The sequence below is a fragment of the Chiloscyllium plagiosum genome, chromosome 26 (assembly GCF_004010195.1).
Source record: "Chiloscyllium plagiosum isolate BGI_BamShark_2017 chromosome 26, ASM401019v2, whole genome shotgun sequence".
Classification (NCBI taxonomy): Eukaryota; Metazoa; Chordata; class Chondrichthyes; order Orectolobiformes; family Hemiscylliidae; genus Chiloscyllium; species Chiloscyllium plagiosum.
Window position 1 is genome coordinate 15,078,832 of NC_057735.1, and position 22,955 is coordinate 15,101,786.

At 40.5% G+C, this 22,955-nt stretch overlaps 1 long non-coding RNA gene across 1 annotated transcript; it reads right to left on the bottom strand.

Moving 5' to 3' along the window:
• Nucleotides 1–219: 219 nt before the first annotated feature.
• LOC122563120 lies at nucleotides 220–22,735 on the bottom strand. Its single transcript, XR_006315488.1, has 3 exons — nucleotides 22,648–22,735; nucleotides 12,107–12,227; nucleotides 220–1,051 (listed from the first exon to the last, which is right to left on the bottom strand). It is a non-coding gene; the product is annotated as an uncharacterized LOC122563120 (long non-coding RNA).
• Between the last annotated feature and the right edge of the window lie 220 nt (nucleotides 22,736–22,955).

The window sequence follows — 22,955 nt, forward strand, 5'->3', positions numbered from 1 at the left end:
GCTACCGGTGCTGGTGTATTAAAGGTTGCCATCAGTCAATGTCAAAGTCAATACTTGGATATTTCACATATCCGTTTTCGCACCAAGAGATTTCAACTTTAAGAGCTCAGTCATCTGGAATGTGGGTGGAAGGTGAGACATAAAAGTTGGCATTAAAAGGGGAGAACCACAAACTAGCAAAACTGAAAAATCTGTGAATCTAATTTATTTTCTGGTGTAGTCTGGATATAATATAATATAATATAATATAAGCACCTAAATCATACAATACAGCTAGTCTATAATACAAGCATTAAGATGCTGCAGGATAGACACATACAATAATTAAAGCACACAAGTCATATAGTACATGTTGTAAAGTTCAAGCATGAAAACTGTGCACTACTGGGGTATTTTAGCTTCAACAAATAGAACGATGCAGTACCAGCACAAGCACTAAGACTAATGCAATATTGCAATATTTTAGACAGTGATAAATGCAGCATGGAGTGATTTCATGATACTGAATAATTGGGGATGATTCTGTAGTTCTACAAATGGCACCAATGCTCTGATATAGTCTCAGCCCAATTATTTGATCTCTTTAGTTTACAAGGAAAACTACAAGACATTGGTCTCATAGAATCATGAAGTCATACAGCATATGATGATAGCATCAGGCGAAGTGATGGGGCTTACTTTTAAGAACAATACCATTAATCCCATTAAAATGCTCTTTCCCCATTGCTTTGTAAATACTGGCTTATACATTAAATCAAATAAAAGCATTTCCTATTCATAAAATTGAGTTGGAGGATACACTACATTCTGATAGCAACCTAAGTAGAATTCTTCTGTGATGCTAAATTACTTTCAAGCAAGCCTCTCCCATTTTGTCATTTTACTCTTTATTTCCACATGATGTCATGGCTGGGTGAAGAGGGGCAAATTGGCTTCCCTCTTTTCAATCTCTCTAGTTGTTCACAGCAAAGGTTTAAGCTATTGTTCAGCTCTTGGCTATGCTTTCCCCCATTTCTTCAGTAGCAATGAGAGGCCAGTCACCAAGGGTTTTCTGGAGGTAAAAAGGACCAAGTTTTAATTCCAAGAAAAATAATGAAAGATGCAACATGAAGCATATGGGTTTTGGACAGAAACACGTGCACACTTAAAATGAGACAGTGAGAGCAGTGTTTGTTCTTTGATTTCTTGATGGTCAGCAGTAGAGAATATTGTAATTATCCTTTCAGCTCTCAATCTCTTAGTGTTTCCGTCCAGTCAGCGGGAAGTCAGTTGTCACAAGGATTTTTCCCTTTGAGAAAGAGAGACAGCTTTTCCAGACTGTTTCAGTTTTTGCAGTTAAAAATCCATCTCCTCTCAATCCATCTGCCACAGAAAAGGCCTCTTCAAATAGCAGATTGTTTTTATATTCTCATTGCCATTTCATTTCATTTCCAACATGTGAATATTCTCATTTTGGTACAAATCAGATAAGAGACAAAAACCTTGTCATGGCTTTCTGGTTGGCTTCAATAATTTTAGGGGAATTGTTAATCTTAGCTCAAGTTGTCTTTTAATGAAACCATATTAGTGTGGTTTATGGGGTCACATGATGCCTTTGACCATTTTAAACTCAGTTTTTTCTTTACCTTTAAAAATCATTTTTGTCCATGAAAGTCCCAGGTTTTAAATTGGATGAAGGTATTGAAAAGTCCATATTTTATATTACCGTGTGAGAGGAAATAATAATTTTCTAGGTATTTGGTTATATTGGGACATCTCTAAAATTGTTATTATGTTGTAAAATAATGCCAAAGTGATAGAAACTTCTAATCCACTTGAAGCCTGAAAAAGCCTAACACAAGAACTGCTGCAGTAACTTAGAGCAATTAGATTAGATTTAGATTACTTACAGTGTGGAAACAGGCCCTTCGGCCCAACAAGTCCACACCGCCCCGCCGAAGCGCAACCCACCCATACCACTACATTTACCCCTTACCTAACACTACGGGCAATTTAGCATAGCCAATTCACCTGACCTGCACATCTTTGGACTGTGGGAGGAAACCGGAGCACCCGGAGGAAACCCACGCAGACACGGGGAGAACGTTCAAACTCCACACAGTCAGTCGCCTGAGTCAGGAATTGAACCCGGGTCTCTAGCGCTGTGAGGCAGCAGTGCTAACCACTGTGCCACCGTGCCGCCCTCTGCCACCGTGCAGAGGTATCACTGGTTTCTAAGCATGCAACAGGTTTATTTAAAATTTATTTACAATATTGCTAAGTCATAACATGTCTACAGTCATGGTTCTGCGACTAATTGCTTCTGTGGAGTCCATTTTCTTCACTGAGAGTCTACACCCAGACATAATGAAATCAGCACAGGGAGCATAGATTACATTGAGCCACATAATCTAAAACGGGGCAATTGAATACAACACACACTGATGATGTTTTATGGAAAACTCTGCCATTGGTCTCCAATAAATTGGCATTCTAACTAAGTCAACTAAGACTTGGCACTTGTTGAGCTTTAATTTTAAATTTACCCCATCCCTGAAGGCGCCTTCCTTCTGTGGTGTCCTTGAGGTCTGTAACATGTTTCGGAATCACCGAAGCAAGCACCTTGTCACTGCCCTGGTAGGAAGAATGCTGATAATCAAGCTCCGCTATTCCACAAACCATCACAATGCATAAATGACCAATTGGTGGGTGGGCAAACAGTAGCAGGAACCCACTTGCCATTCTTAATTATACTACAAACTCAAAGGCACACTGTTAGGAATTTCCCTCTCGGAATATTCCTGTGCCTTACTCCTGGCAACAACAGGATTAACCCATTGTCTTCATGCTAAAGCTCTGAGATGTTGGGAAATGTCAGTCTCATACATCAAGATTCCATTCTTGCTCTTAGGTGAACATGAACTATTCCTGATGAGGAGATGCCAGTGTTGGGACTGGGGTGGATAAAGTTAAAAATCACACAACACCAGGTTAGAGCCCAACAGGTTTATTAAGAAGTATATGCTTTCGAAGTAGCTTCTAAATAAACCTGTTGGACTATAACCTGGTGTTGTGTAATTTTTAACTATGAAATATTCCATGGAACTACTCAAGAGGAGCAAGGGAGTTCACACAGTCTGCTGGAAATAATGTTTCCTCAATCAGCATCACTAAAGCAGACAAGCAGGTCATTATCTATTATCTGAGGTGTACTTGCTGTTTACTCTGTGTTGCACCCTAGGAGATGCTGTACTACATTTCTTAGACACTAAAAGAGCAGATGATAATGGGATAGGGCAAGAAAGTGGAGCTGGTGTCACAGTTCAGTAATGATTTTAGTGAATGATAAGGCAAGCTCAAAAGGTTGTATGTCCCATTCCTGCAATCTATCCTGATGTCCTTCTATGTAAAAGGTCTAACATAGAGACAAATTGTGAAGTACATGCTCTCTTGGGAGACCAGATCACAGCTCCACAACTAACGACTATTACTGCACCTGAGAAATCATTTAGACATGGTGCAATATTTGAAAAAAAAACCTTTCATTTCATTGCTATTTTAGATAAAGATTCAGGACAGAGACCAGGATAAAAAGATTATCCCTGAGCTCTCATATATTTAACTTATTCTGCCATATGATACAGGGTGACAAGCTTCATTTATATTTGGAGGGGCTTGTCACAAATGACGTTAGGGGAGAAATTTCCACAAAGTATCATCCGACTAAACAATTCAAAAGAAAAATTAGAAGATTTTCACCATGAAAAATAAGAATGTCTGTTTTCTCTGGATAAGTCAGTCGTATAACTTACTGAGTTACACGTTTAAACAGAACAACAACACTTCTTGTCAAGTCATGAAGTTTGCTAGCAGGGAATTGTCACGTTTCACTGCCTGCCACAACACCTTCAGCAGCAAAAGGAAGAAGCCAATGGTGAGCAATCATTAAGTTTTATTACAGTAAATAACATGCTGTTATAACATATGTGTTCCAAGACAGTGATGCGTCTGGTAATAAGGCAGCAGTAATAAAACTCTCACCCTTCAATGTGCTATTCTATGATAAAATGGTGTAAAATCCAAAATGTACATTGTTGTTCACCACTGAAATGAGGGCTGGGAACTTCAACAACAAAGTATCTTTGTAAAAGTCTTTAAAAAAAAATACCCAAAGTGCTTCACAGACACATTAATGACAAAATGTGAATGACATAATGATAAATAAGTTGAAGGAACTAAAATGGATACATTTTTAAGAAGCACCTTGTCACAATCCTGATAAGAAAAATGATTGGAAATCAACTATTCCACCAACTATCACAAGGTGTAAATGACCAACTGAATTGCCAAAATGGTTAATTTGTTTGACTTTAGCTGTCATCTGAACAAAAGGGATTCACTGTTGGCCTCATCAGTAAGTAAAAAGAATTTTTTTTTATTATCGAGTAGTGTATCTTTTCACAAGTTGCATTAAGACAAGAGATGTAACAGTCAGGTGTTACATCAGGAGTGGAAACCATAAGCTAAAAGGAACGAATTCCATCGATTGAGAGTCTAGTCGACATGAATGAAATGAGGTAACTTTCTCACAGTTGTTTGGTGTTTTGGTGATGTTATCACACTGTTGTCAACCACTGAGCAATAGCAGATCCTCAATTTGGCAGCCGATCACTTGGACCTAGGCCTTTGCTAAAGTGAGAATTCTCCTTTTCAGAGTCTTTGTGTATTGTTTTTATTTCCCATTCACATATTATGACAAAGTGAGAATTTGCTTTGCTTGTAAGCTTTCTGGAGGCCCATGTCCAACTCTCCTCTTCTCAGGTCTGTAACAGGTTCCAACTTAAAAATGCAGGAACTGTTGTTAGGCAGCTTTTCAAGATAAAGGCAACTTGTGCTAGTTTGTATCACCATTGATAGCATTATAGGCAGACCATGAAAACCTTACAGTTGCTGTATGATCCATTCCTCTCACGATGATTCATCCCCTGAACAGAATTTGCAGGATACCCCTGACTGACCATGGTCTAACCTTCAGTCTGAATTTCAGCTCATCCCCTACTTACCAACCAGCAAGGTCCAAACTGATTTTGCTCGACTTCCAGGACTGATGTGGTCCAATCTCCTGACTGAAATGGTGCTGATACCCAGAGATACTTTGCACCAACTGCCTGGCTGACTGTGCCCAACTCCACTCCATGGATTAAATATAGTAGTATCCCTAGGACTGACAGGAGCATCCCGTTGCCCTACTAATCACACCTGCCCTTTCCATTCACACATCGCCACACACGTACCTTGCAGGCACATGCACTGGTGCAGCCCCATGTTATTCAGACCTTCCCATGTCAATGAGTCACTGTGTCCCACCATCACAAGCTGGGTTAGGCCACTGTTGGAATATTGCGTGCAATTCTGGTCTCCTTCCTATCGAAAAGATGTTGTGAAACTTGAAAGAGTTCAGAAAAGATTTACAAGGATGTTGCCAGGGTTGGAGGATCTGAGCTAAAGGGAGAGGCTGAACAGGCTGGGGCTGTTTTCCCTGGAGCGTCGGAGGCTGAGGGGTGACCTTATAGGGGTTTACAAAATTATATGGGGCATGGATAGGGTAAATAGACAAAGTCTTTTCCCTGGGGTCGGGGAGTTCAGAACTAGAGGGCATAGGTTTAGGGTGAGAGGGGAAAGATATAAAAGAGACCTAAGGGGCAAATTTTTCACGTAGAGGGTGGTACGTGTATGGAATGAGCTGCCAGAGGATGTGGTGGAGGCTGGTAAAATTGCAACATTTAAGAGGAATTTGGATGGGTGTATGAATAGAAAGGGTTTGGAGGGGTATGGGCTGGGTACTGGCAGGTGGGACTAGATTGGGTTGGGATATCTGGTTGGCATGGATGGGTTGGACCGAAGGGTCTGTTTCCATGCTGTACATCTCTATGACTCTATGACTGTATGGTGTCTTTCTCTCTGCTAACCTCTCTCTCTGACACACAACCTATTCCACTAAGTTGCCACCTTCTGACACAAGCTGCTGGCTGATCTTTTGTATTGAATTGCTGCTCCGAGACACAGGTTGCTGTGTTGCCATTCTCAAGTAGCGATCTATGACGGTCCAAGGACTTGTTCTGCCTGGAGCTCCTTGAATGCACCAACCGCAGCTGTAGAGGTTAGTGCAGAAACATTTACAACATGAGAGGCAGAAAAGGCAGAGGGATTACCCAAACTGGAGGTCAAAGTTCAAGTCACTAGGTATATGCTTTCAAAATATGGGCAGGCATTTGAAGAGTGGAGTATCTCAATTGGGCAAAGGTTAATTGGGAAGATGAAGTTAATTCCAGTGATTTGTGCAATTATTGTGATACAAATACATGTACATTAGGCTCTTGTCCCCTGATGGTAAGAAGGTCGGCTCACTTTTTGAGTAGAACATTTATCTCAATGACAAGAACATGATATTTGGGGCCTTGTCCTATTATACATCATACCCACCATTACTCTTGCCTCCACTAAGAGCAATAAATCATATCGATTTCTCTAATCAAAATGAACTTTCATGTAAATGTGTTTCCAAACTGACTTTGTTGTCCAAGCCCTGCTATAGTGTTTCAGTGAAGACTAACAGGAGGCTGGCAGAACACTGCAAGCCAGGCAGCATCAGGAGGTGGAGAAGTCAATGTTTTGGGTGTAACTCTTCTTCAGGACCTGACAGTCAAAGTGATCAGACCGCGATTTGCATTTTTATAGGACTTCCTATTCTGAGTCAAATGATACTTCAACCACCCAAAAAACTGTTGAAATCGAACAGCTGTAGGATAGGAAATGGACAGTAACTTACAAAACATTAATTGCTAGAAATACTCAGCAAATTTCTGTTTTTTGGGTGGTTGAGGTGATATTTGACTCAGGTTAGGACGTCCTACAAAAATGCAAATTGTAGCGCTCTGTTGGGCACCAGGAAAAGAATTGGGCAGCTCCTACGACAGACTTGGCTCTGGCTTCTCAGCCACAAACTGTCCCATGACTTGCCTGGCTACAGACTGGAAGCCTCCTTTCCTATTTGTCACCCAAAGCTAAGGAGTTTTCCCTGGGATCTTAGCTTTTAGGAGGAGAGATAGCCAGACAGCACATTAATGATATTTGCATGTTAAGATAGTGCAGGTCACCTCCTGGCTTGTGTGACTGCATGGCAAGCAGGAGGAGTCAATGGCTTCTTGGTGTTATTGCCAGTCTATTAATCCAGAGACTGAGGTAATGTTCTCAGGGAACCATGGCAATAGCGAAATTTGAACTTAATTAAAAACAATTCTGGAATTATGAGTCGAATGATGACCATGAAGCCATTATAGATTGTCAAGAAAAACCCAACTGGTTCACCAATGTCCTTTATGGAAGTCTTTATCTGGTCTGACCTACGCCTGGCTTCAGACCCACAGTAATGTTGTGACTTGTAACTGTCCCCTGGGCAATCAGAGATGGACAATAAATGCTCAGCTAGCCAGCGGCACCCACATCCTGTAAATGAATAGCAGAATTGAAACTAACCGTGAACACAAATTGTTTTGCTTTGTGCTGTAGTTTGGTTAAAATATCCTCTTCGTTTTTTCGCCTGTACTCCAATATTAATAGATAATTGCATTAATATTTTGCAAGAAGAAATGTGAAGATTGGCAGGAAGTCAGACAGTACCCTGTCGCTTGGCAACCATTGGGCACACAAGCCTTCAGCATCTTTCAATTCATTGATATCTTCATGTGCTCATGGTCAACTACACTTTACACTTACTAATGTTTGATGTTACGTGCCTTCATGTTTAGATTAAGTTGTGTCTCTTGCATTTCAGGCATTTCATTTTGGTGTGTTTAGAAATTTCTCTCACAAATTTGATAAAGTATAATAAAAGAAAACTAATCATTCTTCACTTTCAGAAAAAAATCGTCCATAAAAGATAAGGCTTCTAGTCCATTTTAAGAGTCAGTTTTAACAAAAATGTTTTGAAAAAGATAACATTACCTGAAAATTTGACCAAGAACAATTGGTTTTAAACTGACTTCAGGGCTGTATAATCTGAGAATTTAGGAGAATGTATGAAGTTTCATACATCACCATTTTAGCAGCAAGATGCATTATACATCATGTACTATAATGCTTCTATCTTTATAAAACGATCTATCCTTTAGTCTTTTTTCCAGGATCAAAGCCAGAGGAAATATGAGTCATGTAACAAGTGTATGATCCTACTTGCAAGATATTATACTTTGGTAGGAATGCAAATCAATTACAAAATATAGAAAGCCTACTGTTTTTTGGTGGGACTTTCTGATCTGAAACCAAATTTATGTCAATCCAAGCAATCTCAATGGCTTTCTAAGTGGTATTAGAATTTATAAACAGTCATAGTTGGCTAGAGTTTACTTCTTCAGAGTATTCCCACTCAGTGCTTTTGTTTTCACAAAAGGCCTTGAAAGACACCTAAGCCAAGTTAAATGCACCTGTATCTTAGGAGGTAAACACTTTACAACAGTTAAGTAGAAGTTTGCTGTTCAATTCTCAATTCTACAACCTGACCATAAAATCTCGGCTAACATTTAAATGCATCACTGACTGAGGAGGAAGTTATGGTTACTCTCTATCAATAGAGACATCACACTGTGCCACTGTCTGCTCTCTGTGGTAGAAATAAATTCTCTGTCATTATTGCAAAGAAGAGGAAAGTTGCACAGCCTTGTTTGACTGACATTTGTTCCTCAACCAATATAAGTGAAGTAGATTTGGTCATTGCCTTACTGTTGTTTGCAGGAGCTGGTGTATCAGATAACAATTCTGAAAGGGCTAATGTTAGAGACTGCAGTAAGCTGCATCCAATCTGATAATGTCATAAGGACTTGCGTGGGGAATATGATCTTGGATCTTCTAGCATAAAGACCTATATTTACAGGTTTCACCAATAGTTTTATTAACATTGTTTCATGCTAACCTAACTGTACCTGGTAGCTATCATATAATATTATCTTGTTTAATGCAAAAGCCTCTTATTAAGGCTCACTTGTGTTTTTTTGCCTATCACTGAAAAAAATGGGTGGGCTGCTAGAACCAACCAAGGAAAGGGGATGGTGGTCACAAAATAAGCCAACTACAATGTGGTAAATGGCTGGTATCATACTCCAAAAATAGGAGCTTTCTGTGAGCAAATTGGCTGTTGCCCTTCCAATGTGACTCTACGTGACAAAATGGACTCTGTATAAATGCAAGATTTTTTATTTTTTTAACCATGATTCAGGTTACATATACGCATTGCTCCTAGAAACCTGCTCTAATTTATGAATCACAAAATATTACTCAGGGAATGAGAACAACTAATATTTTGTGAAGAGCTTCCAACGTACTTTATCCATTAGGAAAAGCAGCATGGACTGCTCTGCTCCAGGTGAGCTACTCCTGGAGTACTGTGTCTAGTTTTGGTCTCCTTACTTGAGGAAGGAAGTACTGGCACTAGAAGGGCTGCAGGGGAGGTTCACTGGATTAAATCCAGAGTTGAGGGGGTTGGCTTATAAGTATAGATTGAGTAGACTGGGATTGTACTCACTGGAATTTAGAAGAATGAGGGGCAATCTTATAGAAACATATCAAATCATGAAAGGAATAGATAAGATAAAAGCAGGGAGGTTGTTTTCACTGGTGGGTGAAACTAGAACTTGGGGGCATGGCCTCAAAATAAGGGGAAGCAGATTTAGGACTGATTCTGTGGATTTTCCTGCTCAGTGAAAAAGGCTACCTTGTTGAATGTTTTTATGGCAAAGACACATTTTTGAACAGTAGAGAGATGAAGGGTTCTGGTGAGTGGGCGGGTAAGTGGAGCTGAATTCATGAAAATAATCAGCCATGATCTTATTGAACAGTGGAGCAGATGGCCTATTCATGATCCTATTTCTTATGTTCTTATTATTTTATTATGAGAGTTTCTTTTGCAAGTTACTTGGGCTAACTCATGATTATTCTTTAAATATTTAACTATAACTGTTTAGCCAGATCTAGCTGCAGATAACAAGCAGTTTCCTTGACTCCTGCCACCATACCTCCCCCTACCTCTTGAGACTGAACTCATGTACATGGACATCTGTTGCTTTCCCCTGTTTATAGTGAGCTGGGAACCAGCTAAGAGTCTGTAGCCCGATGTGAAGCACCTGTTTGTATCGGTGTGCCAGGATGCTGTGGACATACAAGGCGGGAGGCTTGCTGAGATGTCTGCTGCTTTAACGTAAGCAATCAATAAAATACAGACAAAGCCAAGAAAGGTCACCTTGAGATGGTATCTCAGTGTGTGCAGCTGAGGTTAGAGATCATCATGAGCATCATCTGACAGCTGCTTTGTAAACACTTCTTCAGGTTAGTCAGGATCAAGGAACACCAGAAGTGACGTTTTTAAAAAAGCATCCAAGCATTTTGTATTCTGATTACTGAGTCTGTATTTCTATGTAAATCAAGCTGTCTATGTACTTTAGAAACAGTGATGTTTGCCTGATCATCAGCTAATCCTTGCACTGATATGGATTTCAAAATGACCTAAAGTACTGAATGGTTATTGAGTGCAACAACAAAAATAAACAGACCACTGACACCAGAAAATGTTTTAACTGCTTCCAGTCACATGCAGAAGCACTTACTGATCCAGCGATAAAAATTATTCAACTCTGACTTGATAGAAAACTAGTTTCTACAGGAACTGACATTGAGTGATCAATCAAATAGGAGGTCCCTATCATAAATGATCAATCAGGCAGGTCCAGAAAAATTATGCAAATAGTTTCAATATTCAGCTTCTATTTGTTAGGACTGGAACAGATCAGCTGTTCTCTTACAAGGTTCCATATTACATCCATCTTGTGCCTGATTAATTTGTCTTGTCTAAGTTGAGTGGGGGTGGTGGCGGGGACGGGTATGGAGGATGAAGGAAGAGGTGGCTCATGGTCGTATTGATGTCATTGTTGTGTTAACTGCATCAAATCTACCAGCAAGTTTCTAGGCTGTTATTTTAATTTAAAAGATATATTACAAAATGCCTTGCCTATTGTGTTACTGAGTCATACATTAATTTAGTCTTTAAATTAGCTCAGCACAATAGGAGTATTTGCAAGGAATGTATTAGTGGATTCAGCATTTCTGGGCTAAAGAGAGGTGAAAAGACATAGTTAATCTTCTTGCTCTTGATCACTATAAAATTCTCTGTTGGAAAGTACGTTTTGTGTGTAGGATGCTAAAAGTCCATGACATTTCCATACTTCTGGGAAGGTAGTGAGAGGCTGGAAACCTTACAATCTTCAAAAAAAATATTTGGATGAGTACTTCAAATATTATAACATCCAAAGATGACACAAGTGCAGGAAATTGGGATTAGCACAATTTTAGTTATGTCAGTGCAGATTGATGGGCCAAAAGGCCTTTACTGTACTGTGTGAATCCCTTCACATATGTTTTGAAGAATTAATACTGGAGAATAGAAGCACAAAGAGCAATAGGTATTCAGTGTTTTGCTTAGTTATGTGTGAACTTTTTTTAGATTAGATTACTTAGTGTGGAAACAGGCCCTTTGGCCCAACCAACCCTCCAAAGAGCAACCCACCCAGACCCATTCCCCTACATTTACTCCTAACACTACGGGCAATTTAGCATGGCCAATTCACCTAACCTGCACATTTTTGGACTGTGGGAGGAAACCGGAGTACCCGGAGGAAACCCACGCAGACACGGGGAGAATGTGCAAACTCCACACCGACAGTTGCCCGAGGCAGGAATTGAACCCAGGTCCCTGGTGCTGCGAAGGAGCAGTGCTAACCACTGTGCCACTGTGCTGCCCCACACTTGTTTGGAGGGCAGGTAAATCTCATGGGAACAAAACAGCCAAAGGCAGCCAAAACTAAAATTGCACAAGCATTGTGGCTTAATGCATGAAACTGCTTCTGAGAACTCCAGAAAACTCCCTCTGCTGGAAAAACTGTATAGATGATTTCACAGAAACAGGACTTACATTGCACATTTCAAAACACTACACACTGCAGAACTGTTGCAAACTCAAACCCTGAGTTCAGCATTGAATACACAATCAGCCTTTCTGTCCTGCTTTGATGATAATACTCACATCTTTCAGGTACTTGACATACATGAGTAGCTTTCATTTTGCCGGGAATGTTCACAATTCCTGATGAGACAACAATCTCCATTATACCAGGCTGTGATGCTTGCATCCTCTACAGGTCAAACTTTGGATTCAAATAAAAAGTAAGCAGCCTTCATTGTGAGAATATAGATGTTAACTGTAATGTTAAAGCAACTTTAAATTTGGCAGCACGTTCCATTAGAAAATGAGAATGAAAATAATAAATCTTAGTAACTTACAGCTAGAAAAGAAAAGAAATCTGCAGTTCTTTACACTTTTGCTCAAAGCAGAAGGGAAATAGGTGTGAAAAATCTTAGGCTGAACTAATTATTCTCTAATACTATCCCAGATCCTTTGACATGGAAAGAAAACCCCTGACTCTACTTGCAAAGAAGCGTGAGGAAACTGTAACTTAAACATATATGTGGTATGCATTCGTGCCCAGAGTCGGGCGTGTGGTGCTGGAAAAGCACAGCAGGTCAGGCAGCATCTAAGGAGCAGGAGAATTGACGTTTCGGGCATAAGCCCTTCACCAGGAATGAGGCTTGTGGGTTGGGGGGGCTGAGATATAAATGGGAGGGGTGAGGGGTTAGTGGGGGGGAGGTAGCCTAAAGTATGGGTCCCTACGGGAAACGTGGCTAAAATCCCAGAACTGCAGCGGACCTTCCCTTTTACCCTGCCCAGTTTGCTTCATGTTTGGCCAGAACTACTGAGATTTCTTGGCTAAGAGTTATTTAGAATTTTTCAATGTGGGTCTAAAGCCTGCTCAGGGGCGTACGCCTAAACAAATCAGCTGGAGTGCAATTCTTCATGTTGCCCCCTCCTACCAGCCAAAACGCTCCACAATGGACAGTGCCCCCCATCGCCATTCCCCTCTGCAGAAAGGACAGTACTAATCTCCCACTAAACCTCCATGACAGTGCTCATCCCTCTCCTGACTCACCCTGAGAATCTCTGGCTCCAGCCTGTCTGATTTCAGAAGGTCCAATATAGTTACAGCGTGAAGGTGTGTAAGGATGGGAGGCAGTGTTAGGGACTGAGGGAGGGAAGTGAACACATTTGGAAGTGTGAGGTGTCACCATGAAGCCTCAAAATGTCAGCCATGGGATAATTAATAATGTTTTTTAAAATAGTTGAAGCAGAGTTGGAAATAGAAAACCTTTCAAGCTTTGGAGCTTGAAAGCTTTGGAGGATTTCAGTTCCTTACAGAGCACCATAGAAAGGGGATATGCTGTGTTTTCTCCCAAAACTCCTTTACCAAGAAGGTTTCAGGTACACTCGTCATTCCTGAAGAAGCAGGATTTGGAAATCTGAGCCGGGAATGCAGTGCTCAGTGGTCGCACAAAAAAAAAATACGAGTGGACCTGCAATCTGACAGTGTTTCTCACTCTTGAGAAGATTCAGGCCAATATTTCCTACCTGAATGAAAATGTGTAACTAACATTTATATTAAATGGCAGAACAATACCAAGATAATTGCTTCAGGGATTTCCAATTTTTAGCTTTGTAATTCCCAATCAAAAACTTTAAGCAGAATTTTATCTACTGTTAGGACACAGTTCAGTCCCAGTGTTAGTGTCTTTGACAGATAGCTCATGTCAGGAGAGTTGATCTGCCCCAGTCAGGAGCCTATCAAACCTCACAGTTAATTATTGGGAAAATGTAAATGATGAAATTCCCACAGTAATCAGGAAGCAGGAAAAGCACATTGGCAACATTTGTGAGGATTACTGTCTGCCCTATTTCAACTGTTTTTTATAATAATCTAACCATCCCCTGACCTCGAAATGTGATCAGGATGAATACTGCATTAAAAAGGTTGATGTGATGTTGCCCGTTGACTTCCAATATTCTGACAGAGGACTGAAGAAAGAATTCCAGTTAGAAATGGATTTTCCTGTTTATCTTCATGACCTCTGTCGAACTCCAGACTTCCCTGTACAAATCTAACCTTTTCCAAACTATTGCTATTGAACAGAAAGAAAACTACAAAGCTAGAAGTTTGAGAGCACATGAAAGTGCCATCAACAGTGGAGTGGTCAGCAAGAGCAAAATTTCCAGCTGAGTGGATGTATTAAAATCAACTGTTTGTGATGTGCTGAACTTTGATCCCAGCAAGAAACAATAAACACTCTGCAGCAAGGTCTCACATTAAATTTTAAACTCGTCGTAATGGCTAGGAAAACACAGCAACCATTAAATTCAGTCTGTCAATTTCTGTGCTAGAGGAGTCTCTGATTTCAATGAAAGGCTGGTTAATTGTTACATTGCAGATAGACAGAAACCAAGCTCTGTAACAATTAACCAGCCTTTCATTGAAATCAGAGACTCTAGCACAGAAATTGACAGACTGATTATAATTGTTGCTGTGGTTTCCTGGATTTTACAGCTAGTTTAAAATTTAATGTTGTAATGCTGTTAAAGCACAGATTGCAGCAGTAGAGTGCTGATAGGTGGCAGCAGCCATTTTTGCATTGGGAACATTGACTTGAATGTGAAACTGGGCATGAGTGATGGTGTGGTGGAGAGAGGATGCAAGGAGAAATAGGGGCAGAATGAGAAGACCTAGTGTGGGAGGGAGGGAGGGTGTGCAGTGATTTGAAATAGGTGCAGTTGGCTCACTATAACAAGTCTGGCCTGCTCTACTTACTGTCCGTCCTCCAGTTTAAAAGAATTGGAAAATTGTACTTCACTAATGCCACTTAAAAGATAACCTCACCTCTTAAGGTGGGGGGAGCACATTCTGACCGCAGGCAAGTTTCAGGGAAATATGCACTTTGAGAGATAGCTGCAAGTTATCTAGACAATTCATTCAGCTTCATTGGAGGTCCTGGTTCAGGCAATGGGTAGGAGGAAGGGAATCCTGCTAAACTCCCGAGAAGAAACTGAAAACCCTCAATGGAGCATCTTTTCCAATAGCAGAAGAGATCACTGGAAAGCTTCACTTCTCAGAGTTTAGCTCCAAGGGTATGGCTGTAAGGTTTGAGAAAGATCAATGACCAAGCCAGACATATGAAGATAAAAACATTGCTGCCTACATGAATTACTCTCTCCCGACACCTACACCCACCTTCAGCCTTCCGACTCACAACAGTCCCTGTTAGGGAAGGATATTATTAAACTGGAGAAAGTTCAGAAAATATTTACCAGGATGTTGCTAGAAATGGAAGGTTTGAGTTATAAAAATAAACAGGAGAGGCTGGGATTTTTTCACTGAGGGGTGAACTTGTAGAAACTTAAAGTCATGAGGGGTATTGATAAGATGAATAGCAAGGCCTTTTCCCTAGCATGGTGGTGTTTAAAGCTCAGGGGCATGTTTTCAAATTGTAGAGAAAGTCTCAAAAAAGATGAGGGACAACTTGTTTACACAGAGAGGAGTTCATGCCACAAATACTGCCTGGCATGCTGCAGACTTGATTTCATTTATTGTAGTCATGTGTACCTAAGGACAGTGAAAAACTTTGTTTGCGAGCAATACAGGCAGATCATCATGTTATGGACCAGGCCAGACAGCCTCAAACCATTTCACGAAAGTAACGCAGACCCTAACTTTGCGAGTTGTTTTGAGCAGGTATAAAGTGGATATTCCGGGAGTAATGCAGCTGGCCCAACCACTTAGTTTTAAACAAAACAGAATTTATTTGCAATATTATTTAATGAAATACAAACAAAAGAGCACAGAGTATAGAATATAGAATAACTTAACCTATCTGAAAACCCAACAGACTATCCCAACTTAATGATGCTGTTCCAAATTCCTGCAGGAATCCCCATAAACACCCTCTTGACAAAAAGGTACAATCAAACACAGGGTCTTACAAGAGAGAGACAGAGAGATGGCAGAGGGATTCAGCTTGGAACACCTTCTTCCATGTAGCTGTTTCTTGGACCAGCAGCCTCAAACTGACTGACTACTTTTAGTGAATTGCCAAACTACTTTTAAAAAAAACCCAAACCAAACCAATCCAAAGAAAAGCCAAACTGGGAGAATAGGCCACTTACCTTTCATTGTACAATTTTTTAAAAACCTGAAAGCCTTTTCCTTGAGGCAGTATCTGTTAGCTACAATAACACTGGCCCTAAAACCCTCCAAACTTAGACTTTTTGGAATTGTTGCTTTTATGACCTCTCCGGGAAAAAAAAAGCCAGGGACAACATAACCTTGTTAAAGGAGCAATATTGTCACATTAGTAAGCAAGGACATATAAATCATAAGGTACTTAGACAGAGCGAGGCATCCGGATTACACTGCACAGGAGGTGCTTGAAGCAAGATCAACATTAACAAGATCAACATTATTTGAAGTTAGAGAGTCTGTTCAACAGTCTAATAACAGCAAGGAAAAAAGCTGTTCTTGACCCTGTTAGTGCATGCTTTCAAGCTTCTATCTCCTCTACCTGAGGGAGAGGTTGTAGGAGAGCATTACCAGGGTGGAAGGGGTATTTGATGATATTGGCTGCCTTTCTGTGGCAATGAGAAGGGTAGATGGAGTTCATGGATGGAAGGTTGTGATGGTCTGGGCTGTGCACACCACCTTCTGTAGTTTCTTTCAGCACCTGATATTTATTTCACTCAAATGTTGCTTGGCTTCTGAGGACAGACAAGTAAGAATACACTGAATCCACCAAGTTACATTTCAAAAACTCCCTGTTTATTTTCCACTGTTGGTTTCAGCACAGAAACCATTGTGTTCCTTGAAGGATTCAGCCCAGGTTTTCTTTAGTTTATATCATTCTGACTTCCTTTTGTAATCTTAAGCAAATATTTACCCAATGCTTTTTAAACATTGTTAACGGGCATGCTGGCAGACTGCTCAAAATATCCACTGCTGTGTGGAAAATAACTCTAGCTTCTTGTTTTAAGATACACTGATTAATATTTTAGTATATTCAAAAATACTTGAAATGCAAAATACTCATACTACTTCAGAAATCCATGGCATAGTTGACAGATTCTGTACTCCAATTGGTTTTTTTCTTTGCCATGTTTAAACCCAGGACTTATATAGCTACAAGGGACATGTTGTCTCATTCAGGAATTTCTGAGATGGTTCATGTTCTGTAATAATTTACTTTGAAAACTCAAACCTTATGTCATTGTCTCCTGATAAACGTAAAAAAAGACATTTGTATTGTATTTCCAGATGAGGACAGATTGACTGTGTTTTAAATATAGCTAGGGTTAAAATAGATTCAGTCTTTCCTGACAACATTTCAAAAATAGCAACCAAAAGGCTTGATTTCTTTGGGAAACTGGGTAGGTCATTTATATGTAAGTTAATGATGGGGTGGGGCAGTTCACTATCTCCTCAACACCTGATGAATTTAAAGAGCTAAAGTGATAAAGATATCATTTTAAGCTAAATTGCTGGTTTAGCCACATCTAGCACAAGGCATCACTCTTGCTAAAGGAATTGAAACCAATGTCATAGTCATGGAGTTTTACAAAATTGAAAAAGGCTTTTTGGCCCATCATTTCTACACCAATCATCAAGCACCTATTTACTTCTGTCCCAAATTCCAGCACTTGGCATATAGCCTTACATCCAATGGCACTCACTTCAAATGATAATCTAAATACTTTTAACTGTAGTGATGGTTTGTGTCTTTAACATTCTTTTAGATACATGAAAAGATTCTTCATTAATTTCCTTCTAAACCCTTTACTCTTCATTCTAAATCTATGCCCCCTCCTTTTCAAGGTCTACTATGGGGAAATGTTTTTCCTATTAGTCCTATCGATGTCCCTCACAACTTTGTACACCCTGATTAGGTACACCCTCAGCCTCTCTGCTCTTAGGAAAACAAAGAGCACCTTCCTAATGAAGGGCTTTTGCCTAAAACATTGATTTTCCTGCTTCTCAGATACTGCCTGACCTGCTGTGCTTTTCCAGTACCACTCTGATCTCCAGTCCTCACTTTCATCTAAGGAAAATAAACCCAGCCTATTTAGCCTCTCTTCATAGTTGAATCATTCCAGTCCATGCAAAAACCTAATAAATTTATTCTGCACCCTTTCTAGCACAAATATATTCTTTAATGCTCAAGATAGTGGCCAAGAGGCTTGTTAAACAATTGATTGCCCTTTAAAATACCTGCCAGTGCTCCTCAAACAGGCTGCAGGGTATATTGCCCACTTTCACTAGTTGTTGGAATTAAATGGAAAAAGTGCTAGTTAAGTGTATGCTTAGTACTTAAAGGGATAGTCACACTTTATTGTTAACATTTAAAATGGCACGAAGTAATGCCTTAGACCTCATGGGACGAGGGAACAGGTGAATGTTATATTAATTAAAAGTTAAATATTGGGTTTGAGTTGCTTGTATAAATGAAAGAAGTTAGTAATCAATGGGTTGAGTTTGAAGCAGTTTAGTTAATGGGAATAAAGCTCTCAGATAAAAGGGTGGACTTGAATTCTATTAGATGTAGCAATTTTTTGAAGTAAAAGAGAGGAGAAAAAAGTGAAGTGAAGTGAAGTGTTATGAAACACTAATTATAATTTTTTGATGATATCCTTAAAAATACCAAAACAAATATTGATAAACTCTTGACAAAATATTTCAAAAAATTAGGGCTGAACTACCCCAACCTGCAGAAACCACCAAGGGAAAGCAAGTACTTGCGATCAGCTTCTTAAGAGGGAACCCTCTTTGTCTGGAGGACAATGTTCCTTGGTGGATTAGGTAGCATCCATAGAGAGATAACAAGCTAATGTTTCAAACCTCGGTGATTCTTCATCAGAGCTGAAGTGAAGTAGGCAGGGACAGCATTTATGCTATAGTTTTGTGAGGTGGGGTGGGTATAAGGTGCTGGTGGAGAAAAAATGTTGATAGTTCAATTTAAGTGATCAGAATGTGAAAATGGCAGATCAATGGTGTGTCTCCTACCAGAATTGAAAGGACTGACAGTCCCACTGGGATGGGGGGGAAGAGGAGAGATGATATAGAAACAGAATGTAACAAGCTAAAAGAAAGGGGAGAAATGAGAGCTTGCTTGCATGTTTGAAGGTGTTGAGCTCAATATAAGGTCCAGAAGTCTGTAAAGAGAGCAGTCTGATGCCATGAAGCTGGTCCTTTCTCAATGTTACTTTGTCCTTGAGTTCTTTTTCAGAGAGGGGATAACTGACCAGGCTCCAACTAGACTGGGTTTGAAAAGTTTAGATTAGATTCCCTATGGTATGGAAACAGGCCCTTTGGCCCAAGCAGTCCACACCAACCCTCCGAAGAGTAACCCACTTAGACCCATTTCCCTCTGTCTAATGCACCTAACATGGCCAAATCATCTGACCTGCACATCTTTGTGACTGTAGGAGGAAACTGGAGCACTCTGAGGAAACCCACACAGACACAGGGAGAACGTGCAAACTCCACACACAGTCACCCGAGGCTGGAATCAAACCTGGGACCCTGGTGCTGTGAGGCAGCAGTGCTAACCACTGTGCCGCCCTTTATTGGGATTCTTTTTGTTTACCCTAACAGGTAATGTCTCTGGCCAAGGGCTTTCATGTCTTTAAAACAAACTGGTATAACCAAGGAGATGTGGCCAACTCTCTAGCTGTGCAGGTCAGTTCAGTTCGGGGGTGAGTTGAGTCAGGGTCACAGTTGAAATTGGAAGCTCTCTCCCTCCTTCTTTCCCTCTGACAACATAACATGTACGCTTTTTGTGTCATTTTTGCTTTTTGTGCTAAGGGATCTGTTTATCGGGATTGTTGCAAGTATTTTGGAAAAGCATCATTAAGTCAGGATAGCCTGTCAGCCTTGAATAGGACACATTATTCAGATATTCTAATTTTGGTTCATTGTGTTTCATTCTGTAATTTTGTAGATAAATTCTGTTTGTATAGAACTTGGCAGTCAGAACAGCTAATTCACTCTGAGAATATCCACTGTACACTTACCTGAAACAAATAGCAAAGTTATAGTCTGGGCTATCTGCTTAGAAATGTTTTGAAGAGTTGGGTCTGGTCCATAACACTGAAAATGAAATGTTGTTCCTCCAGTTTGCAATTCACTAGAACAGTACAGCATGCCAAGGATAGACAAATGGGCATGCGAACAGGACACTGTGTTTAAATGACCAGCAACAGGAAGGTCTGGGACTTGCTGGAGGTGTTCTGCAAAGTGCTCAATGTAGATTAGGCCACATTGGGTGCAGGCTGGAGGAGGTACAGGTGGAATGCTGCTTCATCTGGGAAGACTGTTTGTGGTGTAAAGGGAGGGGGTGAAGGAGCAGGTGTTACACCTTCTGTGGTTACATGGGAAGGTGCTGTGAATGGGTGGGGGATGGTGTTGGTGTGTGTCCTGGAGGGATAGATGCCTGTGAATTGCAGACGGGGGAGTGAGGGGAAGATGTATTTGATGGCGATGTTCTGCTGGAGTTGTCTGAAATGGCAGAAAATGAGCCTTTGAATGTGGAGCTTGGTGGGATGAAAAGTGAGGACAAGGGGGACCTGACCATGCTGTCGTGAGTGAAGGGAAGGGACAAGGGTGGAAGCGCGGGTGATAGGTGATATGTCCTCACTTTTCATCCCAACAGCCTCTGCATTCGAAAGATCATTCTTCGCTATTTCAATTAACTCCAGCAGGATGCCACCACTAAAGGCATCTTGCCCTTATTCCCACGGTCTGTGTTTTGCAGGCATCAGTCCCTCTGGGACGCCCCATCCATTCTACAACCGCTGCCCCCCACCCTCACTTCACAGCACCTTCACATCTAACCGCAGAATGTGCAACACCTGCCCCTTCCCCATCTCCCTGCTCACCATCCCAAGGCCTAAGCAGTTTTTCTGGGTGAAACAACATTTCATCTGTACCTCCTCCAATCTTGTGTATTGTTTTCTCTACACCCAATGTGACCTACCCAATACAAAGTTTATTTTATTGTTAGAACGTTGGAATTCCCTCTCTAACAGAGTGCTTCAACCTGGCAATACATCACCCCCTTCTCAAGAGCAATAAGGGATTGGCAAAAACACTGACCCAGCCAGTGGTGCCCACATCCCATGAATGAAAAAAATTGATTTTCTTTTCATTGCTCTGTTGATAATTCTGTAATTTATCATTCAGTCTGTCTGAATGTGTGTGTATATATAGGAGCCTTAAGATTGACAGAAATCTAATAGTACGTTTCAGCCACAATCCATCATTTGACCTGATATTTCTCTGTGTTCTGTGATCTCAAGGCAGCCACCCATTGGAGTTGTGGTTCCAATGTACATGCATATTTACTTATTTTCCAATTAAAGTGCAGACATTAATGTAATAATCTTCATATAGTCTGACAATTTGAAACAAATTCAACGAACTTTCTTTTGACCACTTCCATTAGTCTCAAAACTAATGGCAGCATGAAAACGCTTTCTCACTTTAACATATAATAATGTATAGCGCAATGCAACTCCAGGGATCAGCTCACTTTCATGTTAGATCTCTTGCAGTGTCTCATTCAAAGCCCTATTCCTTTGAGATATTTAAGGAACCTGTAAATATTTACATAAATTTGCTTTCTTGCTTTGCTCATTTTGTGAAAAGTTAAGGCTAGTTGGCTGTTTGCATTCATGGTAGTGTTTGGTGGAGTGCAAAGGAATTTTGTTTTATCCAGTAGGAGGAGAGGTGACATTAAAGTTATAGCAACTGCAGGAGAACCGATAAGAAGTAGAGGCATTGTGTAAAACAACTGCGATTGACACCCATGTAATTTGTTAACTTCAGTTCTTAACTAAATCTTAGTTCTGAGAACAATTGAGAATCAGAATAATCTTTTGCTGACAATTAACTGGAGACCCATTTCAAAATGCGGTGACACTGGGACAGTAGCTAACACTGCTGCCTCACAGCACCAGGGATATGGGTTTGATGCACATTCTCCCTGTGTTTGTGTGGGTTTCCGTCGAGTGCTCCGGTTTCCTCCCACAAAGATGTGCAGATTAAGTGGATTGGCCATGCTAAAGTGTCCCGTAGTGTTCAGGGATGTACAGTCTAGCCTTGGAAAATGCAGAGTTGCAGAGATTGGGTGGGATGCTGTTTGGGAGGGTCGGTGCAGGCTCAGTGGATTGAATGGCCTCTTTCCACACTGTAGGGATTCCAGGAAAATCCAGTGTGACACTCCCTCAGTGTTACATGCAAAAACTGCTACCAACAAAAGGGCACATTGTACAGGCATATTTGAGGAAGAAATATGAACAAATATACAGTTAAATTACAGAAACCAAACAGGAGGAAGAAAATACACACTTTACAAAAAAGGCATGAGTAAAACCCAGCCTCTCTGAGAAAGAGCTGTTACTATACATTCTGGCCAATGCTGGTAACACTAACTGATATTTGGTCATTCCCTTACTGAATGGCTAACCAGTAAGAATAATGGCGAATACTGGGAGCAGTGGTTTTAATGACAGCTGAAAATGTGTCTCACATTGTGTTACGATCCCCAAATTTTACTAACAACTTACACATGCAGAGCAGTGCCTTTTCAAGGGTTTTAGCAACCTGACGTTTAATGGTCAGTCTGAAGATTTATCCTTACCTGTTCCCAAAATAAATTTTTCCAGGTTTATTGGGAAGAATATGGTTGGAGAAAATCAAACTCAGCTGAAGTTGTTCCAGATTCTGAGACCAATCTATCACAAATCCTAAAGAAATCTGCCACTGTTTTCAGTGGGGATCTAGGAAGCATGGAAAAGATCTCTGCCACATCTAGCATACCAGTGATGAAGAAAGATAAATTGGTATGTATCTGTGGTGAGTTTAAGGTCACTATCAATCCAATATCATGTGTTCAGCAGTAATCTTTGTCTTTTAATCAATAACCAATTTACTGAAGGTCACTGTTTC